The 11314-nt window shown below is 41.1% G+C and overlaps 1 protein-coding gene and 1 pseudogene across 4 annotated transcripts in view; both read right to left on the minus strand.

The window, feature by feature from the left end:
* The window catches only part of Ankrd11 (ankyrin repeat domain 11), a 181769-nt gene that overhangs the window by 57550 nt on the left and 112905 nt on the right, over positions 1-11314 (minus strand). The window lies entirely within an intron of this gene.
* Positions 3599-4080, minus strand: LOC118584434 (annotated as a pseudogene).

The following is an 11314-nucleotide window of genomic DNA, read 5'->3' on the forward strand; positions in this document are numbered from 1 at the left end:
AGGGAGAGCCAGAAATCTGTTCTGACACCACAGCTGAACACAAACCAAGGCAACAGGGAGGGCCTGGTCACACACTTACTGGTTTGGGATTTGTTTATCCAGTTTGGAGTGATACTGTGTGCAGCACAGGATGGTCTAACATTCTCAATCTTCCTCTCCCAACCTCCTGAAGGCTGAGATTAGAGGTATAGACCACCAAACCTGCTAACGTAATAGCTTTTAATGACCAACAGTCAACAGCTACTATTAAGACACAGCACCGGGGGCTGAAGAGATGGCTCAGTGGTTAAGAAGACCGACTGCTCTTACAGAGGTCCTGAGTTCAATTCCCAGCAACCACATGGTGGCTCACAACCACTTGTAATGAGATCTGGTGCCCTCTTCTGGCCTGCAGGGACAGACGCAGACAGAATACTGTATACGTAATAAATAAATTAAAAAAAAAAAAAAAATAGCACCCAACAGTATCAATATATCCAAAATAAAACAAAGTCTTTGTATTCTCCAATACACAGAGTCATCACTGACTTTGCCAAGAGGAGGACAGAACAGCAAATAACAGAGGCAAGGTTGGCTTTGGGCAGTAGAAATTATACAGGCAAAGGATTCAATCTTAGGAATTGTGCACATTTTGGGTTCTACCCCTATATAACAAACTGAATGTGGAGCTGAAAATTAACTTTCATTCATTCAAATGCTTCAAGATAAACATCTTTAAGAGTTAAACTTATGCCAGGCGGCTGTGGTGCACGCCTTTAGTTCCAGCACTTGGGAGGCAGAGCCAGGCAGACCTCCGTGAGTTCGAGGCCAGCACGGTGTACAGAGCAAGATCCAGGACAGGCACCAAAACTACACAGAGAAACACTGTCTCCGGGTGGTGGTGCGGGGTGGGAGGGTTGAGGAGTTGGGGGGGGGGGGGGGGTTGGATTTCAGCTGAAATCCATTCGGATGAGGACTCAGAAGCTTCCAGTCTGAGGAAACAGGATCAGCTGAGGAATTGGCAAGGTGAGGTAGCTATGGCTTGTTCTGCTTCTCTGATCTTCCAGCATTCACCCCAATAACTGGCCTCAGGTTTGACTTTATTAATAAGTACCTTTAAGATTCATGCCACAAAAACACACCTGCCTCTGTAAATAGCATTGTTTTGATCAAATTTAGTCCTGTACTACTACTGGGGAATGGGGAGGAAAAGAGAACACCTGTAGCACAAAAACTTGTGACCCCTGCTCTTCCCTCAGAGTGTTCTCAGAAAGACCTGTTGAGGAAACAGATTGTCAAGAAAGGATACTGAAGTGGTATTATCTCAAAACACCAAAATATAAACAAATAACAGTGGGGGGAGGGGGGGCGCACGCCTTTGATCCCAGCACTCAGAAGGCAGAGGCAGGTGGATGTCTATCAGTTCGAGGCCAGCCTGGGTTACAGAGCAAGTTCCAGGGCAGGCTCCAAAGCTACACAGAGAAACCCTGTCTCGAAAAACCAAAAACCAACAAACAAAAAAACACCAAATAAACAAACTAACAAACAAACAAAAAACTCACTTTTGGTGGTATTGTGTTCCCTGAAATATTGTGCACTCTAATAAACTTATCTGGGGTCAGAGTACAGAACAGCCACAATATTAGTGGTAGCACACGCCTTTAATCCTAGCATTCCAGAAGCAGAAATCCCTCTGGATCTCTGTGAGTTCAGGGCCAAACTGGAAACAGCCAGGCTTGGTGACACACGCCTTTAATTCCAGAAAGTGAGCCTTTAACGCCAGGGAGTGATGGCAGAAAGCAGAAATGTATATAAGGTGTGGGGACCAGAAACTAGAAGCATTTTGGCTGGTTAAGCTTTTAGGCTTCTGAGCAGCAGTTCAGCTAAGAGTCATTCAAATGAGGACACAGAGGCTTCCAGCCTGAGGAAACAGGATCAGGTGAGGAAATGGCGAGATGAGGTAGCTGTGGCTTATTCTGCTTCTCTGATCTCCAGCATTCACCCCAATACCTGGCTCCAGGTTTGTTTTCATTAATAAGACTCTTTAAGATTCATGCAACACTCACCCCTTCAAAAACAGATGGAGGTGGCATGCATAGAATTGCCACATGACCATCTACCTATCAAAGGGCATGAAGATCCCATGAAGTTTCCATTTACTTGCTCACTTGTGCTTCAAGTTAAAACTGACCCTGCTGTGAATAGGTTTCAGAATAGCTAGCATGCATTTTTCACAAGGTGAACTGTTCATGCATTAATGACAATCTAGGTCGATAAGGACTCTTCTATGTAAAAAAACCTCCATGTAGGAAACTTCCATGTAAAGTGTCCCTTTTGACTGCCTAAGTGTTATCTCCATCAGTTTGAACTACCATTAACAAGGCATTGAAATCAATCTAGAACCTGATTCCAAAATCACAGCAGCAACACTGTAAAAACAAGTATTTTATGAAAAAGCTCAAGGGCTAGGTATAGTGGCTCATAACTGTAATTCCAGTAATTAGGAGGCTAAGACAGGAGTGACAAAGGAAAAGGCCAGCCTAGGTCACATCATATGAGTGCCAAGCCAGCCTGCACAATAGTGTAAAGCTCTATTTCAAAATTGGAGTGGGTGGTAGTGGCAGTGGCAATAGACAGACCAACATGGAGATGGAGGTTATTCCATTGGGAAACAAAATATAAAAATTCAGGTAAAGATGCTTGGCCATTTAATAAACACATCTGAGTCCTTTGTGAGTAAGTGGGCTATGGTGGCAGCTACCTATCAGAAAAATCAACTCGCACATATTGGAAATCAGGGAAAAGTAAAACTCCCATGAAGCTGGGTATCTGTGGTGGTTTGAATAGGATTGGCCCCCATAGACTCATGTGTTTGAATGTTTGGCCATAAGGAGTAGCACTATTAGGAAGTGTGGCTTTGTTGAAATGGGTGTGGCTTTGTTGGAGAGGTGTGCCACTAGGGGTTGGGCTTTGAGGTCTGAAAAGCTCAAGCTATTTCACTTCCTGCTGCCTGCCCATCTGATCCAGATGGAACTCTCAGCTCCTTCTCCAGCACCTTGTCCACCTGCATGATGCCATGCTTTATGCCATGCCAATAATGGACAATAAACCTCTGAAACTGCAAGCTAGTCCCAATTAAATGTTTTCTTTGTAAGAGTTGCCATGGTCATGGTGTCTCTTCATAGCAATAAAACCCTAACCAAGACAGTATTGTAGAAAGAAAAAACCCAAGAACATAAAACCACCAAAAAATAAACAGAACTAAAATGGAACTCAGAAATGTTAACTGACTTGCCCAAGATCACAAAAAACTACAAAAACTAAAAGTGTTCTGCCTTTAATTGTGCCTACATTCTCTGTACCCAAATAGCACTGTTGGCAAGTGTATGTATGGCTGGACAGAGAAACAACAGCGATCAGCAAAAAGCCAATAGGTACAAGTGGGCCCGGGCCCCAGCCAGGAACTAACCCCAAAGTCAGATCTGGTAAATGTAGGTATTTGTAAAGAGTCTGCCTATGTGACTGCTGTACAAGGTAGAGACTATAAGAGTCTAACAGCACATTCATTTATTTTATTTTATTTTTTTTACAGTCCGGGTCTTTTATTTCTTTTTGTACATTAAGCCATGAATTCGTATGGAATGGGCTCCAGCAGCTCAGCCTCCTTCCCGTTAGTCCTCACAAAGTGTGCTTTTCTGGGTGGAGCAGGCTGGCACTTCAGCTGAACCCAGATGCCCTTCTCCTTGGCTTCTTTTTTCTTCTGGTTGTTCTCCTTCACCCTCTTCAGGAAGCTGTCTTGGCTCTTAGAGTGCTTGATGTGTTTATTCCAGACATTAATTCTCTTGGCAAGAATCTTGCCCTTAACTTGCTTGTTTACAATGATGGCCACAGCATACTGGGGTGAAATTGTAGACTCTTACGGTTTTGCCATGGAAACACTTATGAGGCATTCCTTTTTGAACAGTGCCCATCCCCTTGATGTCTATAGTATCACCCTTCTTGTAGATTCACGTGTAAGTAGCCAAAGGAACAAGTCCATGTTTCCTAAAAGGCCTAGAGAACACAGCAAGTGCCCCTCCTCTTTCCCTTTGTGTTTGTCATTCTGGCGAGTTATTGACAGATGACTACAGTGGCCATAAGCATTCTTTTTATTCTCAAGTTTCTGGTCCTTTTATTTGTTTAAATATGGCATTTATACATTGCAAACAACAAACAGTCTATGATGAAAAGATTTTTAAAAGATTATTATTAAGGGGACTAGAGAGATGGTTCAGTAGTTAAGAGCATCTGTTGCTCTTCTAGATGTCATGGCCCAAAACCATCTATAATTCAAGTTCCAGGAGATATAACATTGGCATATCCCCTGGCAACAGACAACATATGTTATACACACCTATATGTGGGCTAAATACCATACACATAAAATTAAACTAAGAGGTATTATCGAATCCTAGCACATTAAAAGGAAATATCTTTTGCAAGGAAGTAAATGCAGTCTCATGTGTAGGTACAGTTCTTTGGTGACAGGCTTCTTGAGGGTCAGTTATCCACTGGGATGTAGGGAAACACAGAACAAGGGGCTGAAAGAAGCTGAAGAACTGGGGTACACTAAGAATAATATTTCTACCACATATGCTTGTTCCAAAAACAAGAGTTGTGCCATCTTATACGACTACCCTTCCCTAGTCCAAAGGACAGTGCACAACCAGGCCTGATGCCAGTCAAGTTCCATGCTAACTAAGGTTATGCTGAGACTGGTAGGCTGTTTTGTCACCCAGACAGGTCCCAGCATTAACAGTTTAGCACCAGGCTTTGACATGTTCTATTCTTAGAACACACCACAAATCAACCAAAGAGCAGAGGTGGGGATGAGACAGAAAAGGAGCCAGAAAGCAGAAGCTAGGGATACTGTTGAGAGAAGAACTCTGCCAGAACCAGGAGTACAACTGCAGAAGATAGGTGGTGGGCACAAACAAGACATTTTTAAATTAGAGCTATTCACTTTTTTATCTGCTATGACAAAGGTCACACTTAAAAGGAAAACGAGTCGGGGGCTGTGCTGACTGGATCCTCACTGCCTATAGGATGTGTGCACTGACACAGCCCTTATAAGGTACTGGTGGAAATATAAAATAGCTGATATAGAAAACAGTGCAGAGATTGCCTTCAAAAACTAAAAATAGGTCACGCGGTGGTATTCTCCTTTAATCCCAGCAGACAGATCTCTGTAAGTTCAACACACCAGGTCTGGTCTAGCGTTGTATATACAGTGAGAATCTCTCCTTTAAAAACAAAAAATATAAAGTTAGGGATTAAGCTCAGTGGTAGAGCGCTTGCCTAGCAAACGCAAGGCCCTGGGTTCCATCTTCAGCTCCAAAACTAAAATATGAATGGAGCCTCACAGTTTAGCAATTCTACTTTCAAATTTCTGGGTGTCTGTGAGGGCATATCCAGAGATGGCTACAATAAGAAGAATACCTGCCAGGAATATAAGCAACACCATTCCATAGGCTGAAGTTTGGATGAAATGAGACAAAAACAAACAAACAAACAAATAAAAGACTGAAAAGAAGGCTCCATGGTTAAGAGCACTTGTTGCTCTTCCAGAGGACTCAAGTTCATATTCTAGCACCCATGTCAGGTGGCTCAAACCACTTGTAATGCCAGCTCCAGGGGATCTCACTCCCTCTTCTGGCCACCCTGGGTCAACTGTACATGTGTGGCATATATTCAACACAAACACGTGCACAAAAATAAAAATAAAAAACACAAGGAAAGGTAGAGGGCCCAAAAGCACAGAAATTCTCTTACTTCCTACCATGCCTTCCCTACCATGGACTTTGTGGTGGTGGAGTATAAGGCTGAGGGGGTGTGGGGTAAACTAAAAATAGTTTTCCCATAAATTTCTGTCAGTTAGTTGTCATAGCAATGAAAATCTAACAGAGGTATATACTCTGAAAGAACTGAAAGCAGGGTCTCTCCAAGATACATGAAATATTGTAATGCACAAATGATTTACAACCTCACAGACAGCAAACTATATATGGTGCATCCAAAAATGGACTAGTATTCATCCTTAAAAATGAAGTGGTGTATGTTTTTAATGCGAAGCATTATGTATATTAATAGTACGTAGATTGAGATAATCTAGGTACAGAAGATCAGTGCTTATGACCTACTTTTACAAGGTTCCTAGGCCAGCCCAACCAGAGACAAACAATAAGTGCAAGAGGGAACCCTGCCTCTTTGTGAAGTGCTCTTCAAAATTTGCTGTGCTTGTTTGAATAGTCCAGAAGCCGAAAGAAGTGATTATTACACTAGCTGTTCCTTTGTGAGGGCATCTTTTACTTGGTGTGTGTGTGGGGGGGGGGGGGGGGTCCACTGTTAGTATTTACACCCCCGCCAAAAAAAAGGTCTCATTATGTAATACAGACTGGCCTGAAACCCATGATCTTCCAGTCTTCTTATCTTCACAATGCTAGGATTTCCAGTGTATATTACTACGTATGTCTGGCTCTTTTTGTGTGTGTGTATATGCGTGTGTTCATCTTTTATCTGCCTCCCCCTAAGCACCCCATCCCATTACATTTTTATCTTCCTTTCTTAGACAGGAAGTGATATGGCTGGGCAGAAAGAGGAATATAAGGTGGGCAGAGGCTTCAGGCTGAGGAGTTGGCAAGGTAAGTGGCGGTGGCTGTGACTTGTTCTTTGTTCTCTATCTTTCAGCATTTACCCTGATATCTGGCTCTGAGTTTTTATTATTAAGACCAATTAGAATTCACACTTCACAAATCAAACAATATTATTACACCCTGTTTCTTTAAAATGGTCCTGGGAGATATTTTATATTATATTTGATTCCATGAAGGTAGAGAACCCTTTGCTGCTTTCAACAATGGAGAAACTGAGAAGCCAAATTAACTATGAACCCAAGGTTATAATTAAAAAAAAAAAAAAAATTACCAGTGTTGATAGGTACAGATGGCATAGTCTTGTGGGTAACTCAGCATCGGGTAATTTCTTACCTCCTGCCAGCTGTCACAACTGCACACGCTGAACAATGCTCCTACCTCACTCACAGAATGAGTGTCCACAACTGTGGGCAAGTATATACTACTCAAGAACAGTGGAAATTTAACATGCACACATAACCTTGCTACTGCTGGTCAAGCTTAACTACTACCATCTAGATAAACTAGCCAATTACTCTGTATGCCTAAGTTTAAAATAGGTATTTAGAAAAGGAAAACTACACTAAATCAAAGTTACTTTTTTCTATTTTACCACCAAGAAATCTATACAGGTATTCCCTAAACTTCATTATCTTGAAGAAAGAGTTGTCTGCTCCAGGTTTCCCTAGTGAAAGGGCCCATAGGAGAAGACCAACCCTGTGAAAACAAAGCTGTACATCAGAAGTTATGCTCGAAAGGCAACAAGGCTTTAGCAGAAGGAACAACTACACACTGACACAAAATACTTTCCTTTCATGATCACTCAGATTTCAGTTACAGTAACCCAGGTACTGCATGCATGAAACAAACTACAACAAGAACTTGGAAGCAATGGCCCCTGCACACATGCAGACATGGTGCTATGCTCAGTATTAAAGACACTAAACATTTCCTTTATGCTATTCAGCTCCATTGTGAAATGTTAAATTTACCTCTTTTTTCCCCCCCCCAAAGCTGAAAATTCTGAAACACAGTGCTTTTTAACTTAGTACAAAGGAGAGGCCAGGTGGCGGTGGTGACGCACACCTTTAATCCCAGCACTCGGGAGGCAGAAGCAGGTGGATCTTTGTGAGTTCGAGGCCAGCCTGGTGGTCTACAGAGCGAGATCCAGGAAAGGCGCAAAGCTACAGAGAAACCCTGTCTCAAAAAAACAAAAACAACAAAAAACAAAAAAAAAAAAAAAACAAGTAAGGGAGAGACAACCTGATCCAATGAAAATATACAAACATTAAGCCAAGTATAGCGGCACATGCCTGTAGTTCTGGTTACTTGGGAAGCTGAGGTAGGAGATCACTTATGACCAGGAAATAAAGGATAACCTAAGGAACTTCGTAAGAACATGTCTCATAAAAGAAAAACAAAAAAATAAAAATAATACAAATGACATTATGCATGTTTTGATCTTTTTCAGAAACTACTGAAATACTACAGAGAATCAAATACAACTTAATACTGTTTACAGTAGTACTTCTTCAGAAGCAAAGGAGACACCTTTCTAATGTTAAAGCATTTCCATGTAAGCCTGCCAATTTCATAGGCAACACCAATTATCACCTTATTTATTCAGTAAACAGTGTTTCACTGATTAGCAATGAGCTCAATATAAAGAAAGAACTGGTCATCAACAATCCAAATCCTTTACTCAACACAAATTCCTCAAGCTTCTATACCAATAGTCTAACTGTGTGTGTAAGCAAAACCTTTCTATGCTCCATTTTTTACTCCCAAGTAATTGCATGCCACTAACAATAATACTACTAATGAACACTAATGCATGCTAATACAGACTGCTTAAGCATCCTTTCTCAATAGCAGTGAAGACCAAGAAAACAATCCTATAATCAGCATTTTCCATATAATCTAATAACATAAACAATGGCTAAAAGCAAAGATTCCCAATGAAATGAGGGCCTGATTCCAGGGACCCAGAATACACAATGAGAAGATATGTTTTTTAGGCTGCAGAATGATAGTGGCCATGCTGTAACCCCATAGTCCCTTCATCTCATTCTGGTGTTCACACTTGATCCTCAAAACCAGCAGAATGAGATATGTAAATTTTAGTCTAAGTGATATAAAAAGATAGCATTTGCTTTACCTTTATGTAATGGACAAAACACTAAAGTGTCAGATACCAAATCAGCATCACTTATTTAAACCAGCTGATGGACAATGCTAAGTATACATGATGCAATTCTGAAGAATTACACACCATTTAAATTTCAAAATATTTGAAAAGTTAAAGGATCAAAGATCCACTCTGGTTACCTGCATTAAACCAAACATTGGTGTTTTCAAGAAAGTGCCCTCACTGCTCTGAGGTAAGGGGTAATAGACTCTAGGAATCCCCCAGGATAGACTATATGGTATAGAGACCAGAATATCTGACCAACAGTATGTATTGTGCTTGTGTGCATGCTGACATGTAATGGTGCTACAGGACTACTACTACTACTTACTGTTGTTGTCCCTGAAGAATCAAATGTCTGTTCAGCCATAGCACTTTGGCTTTACACTCAGTTCTCAGTTCTTACATACAGCTAAGATTTTCAAACAGCTAAATAAAAAGACTCTGTCCTTGGCCCCAACCTGTACCTAGCAATGGAATAGGCTCTGAGAATCATAGACCCTTTGTACCTACTCCAAAAATAACTGAAGTCCTACTCTAGAAGTCATTCACTTTCAGTTCTGCTGAACGTGGTAAGCTTTTCAAAATGAAAACAGCTCAGACCTCTGAGCTAGGACTATACCAAATCCCTATGTATGCCCCTACATTCTCCTATTAACTGAGTGCAGAGTCACAATACATTAGATAACGCATTTTCCTACAGCTCTGAAACCCTGTCCCCAGTGTATGTGGAGAGCTCTCTCCAGCTCTGTGTTCACCCTGGGAAGTGCCTCAAAAATCCCCCTTCATCCTTCCTAGATGAAGCAGACACACAGGGCAGAGGCAAGACTTAGGGAACTTTGGCCTTAGCCTTTAGTATGGGGACTCCAGTTACCCTTCTGAGAGGGTCAACAAGTACCACAAAAATATGAACTGCTCGTCTGGGTCAATGACCATTTCATCATAAAGCAACTTTGTAATTGAGGGCTTATGCTATACACGTTGTTTTAAGTTCCACAGTTTTATCTTACAAACAGGAACAAGTTTTATTTTCTTTGGTTATTTAAAAACAAAACATCTGCCACTATTTGGACACATATTTGGACATATACTATTTGGACACATTCTCCTATAGAATAAAAAGCCTGTTACAAGAAAGACACTGCACAGCTATTACATAAACCACTACTTAGAAACAATGCCTCCAAATTCGAGATCACAGGCTATCAAGCCAGGTGACTAAGAATTACAGGAAAGGAGCAAACACCTAACTAGGTTTGTTGGCCATATAAATGAAAAAGAGCTTTGTTTAGGCAAAACCCTTTCTAAATTGGGATGCCTCTTCAAATGGACAAAGAGCTTATATTTCCCAGGGAAAAGATGGGAATTCACAAAGAGCAAGACCGTCATCTCTGAGTTTTGTGAATGCCAGCAGAAAGAATGAGTCAAAATAATCGTAAGACTCTCACTAACTTGTTTCATTAAGTGTACCAAAAGTTTTGTTAAAAGATTTAAATTCCAAGCTGGTGTGGCGGCACAGCTTAATCCCAGCACTCTGAAGGCAGTGGCAGGTGGATCTCTGAGTTGAGCCTAGCCTGGTCTAGAGAGTAAGTTCCAGGAAATCCAGAACTACATAGAGAAACTCTGCCTCAAAAAAACCTAAACAAATGGACACAAGATTCAATTCTTTACCCAAATTAACATGTAAATTAACAAATGAGAGCTGAGGACCTTCTGTTGAAACATTCTGAAATGCCCATATCCTCATCTTCCCTTCATGTAGTCACCAAAAAAGGCAGCACCCTTTTTTTCATTCGTGACCTTTGATGTCCTACATGTCCAGCTGAGCCTGGCTGCCTAGAAACAAACCAAAAGAATGAGCTAGGGAAAATACATCAAGTCCTTTGGGAATGTTGCCTAAAATATAACAATTGCCCAATGAAGTGAACAAGTTAAAGCATGAATGAAACATAATAAATATTTGATGACTGCAGGAAGAAAATCCAGTAGAAATATATGACAAGTTTTTTATTACGGTGCTCTTAAGATATGGACTTCCCTAGTATGGTGAAGAACTGAGTTCCGTGGTCCAGCACTGTGAAACAAGGTGAACACTATCTTTCAGAAGAAAAGAAAGGTGATCATGAAAATATTTTTCTCTTATGGTTTAAAGCAGCCCATGTTTTCTTAGCAGTCTATTAATAGTCTAAGTCACTATTATTTACAAGCACCAAGTATGCTTAACACATATCCCTCCTGCACATATCCCTCCTGTTAGTTTATGTTGCCAACTGTACCTTTAAAACACCCCAACACCTTACTTACACTTACACACTTACACACCACCACACACACACACACACACACACCACACGCCCTCATAGCAACTTGGCCAAGATGGCTCTTTTTCAAGCCCTCAAGCCTTTACAGGCCCCATTACAAGACTTGTCCTTCATCTGTGCCTCATAAACACTTACAGTCCAACTGGCCAGCTTTA

This window comes from Onychomys torridus, chromosome 5 (assembly GCF_903995425.1).
Source record: "Onychomys torridus chromosome 5, mOncTor1.1, whole genome shotgun sequence".
Lineage (NCBI taxonomy): Eukaryota > Metazoa > Chordata > Mammalia > Rodentia > Cricetidae > Onychomys > Onychomys torridus.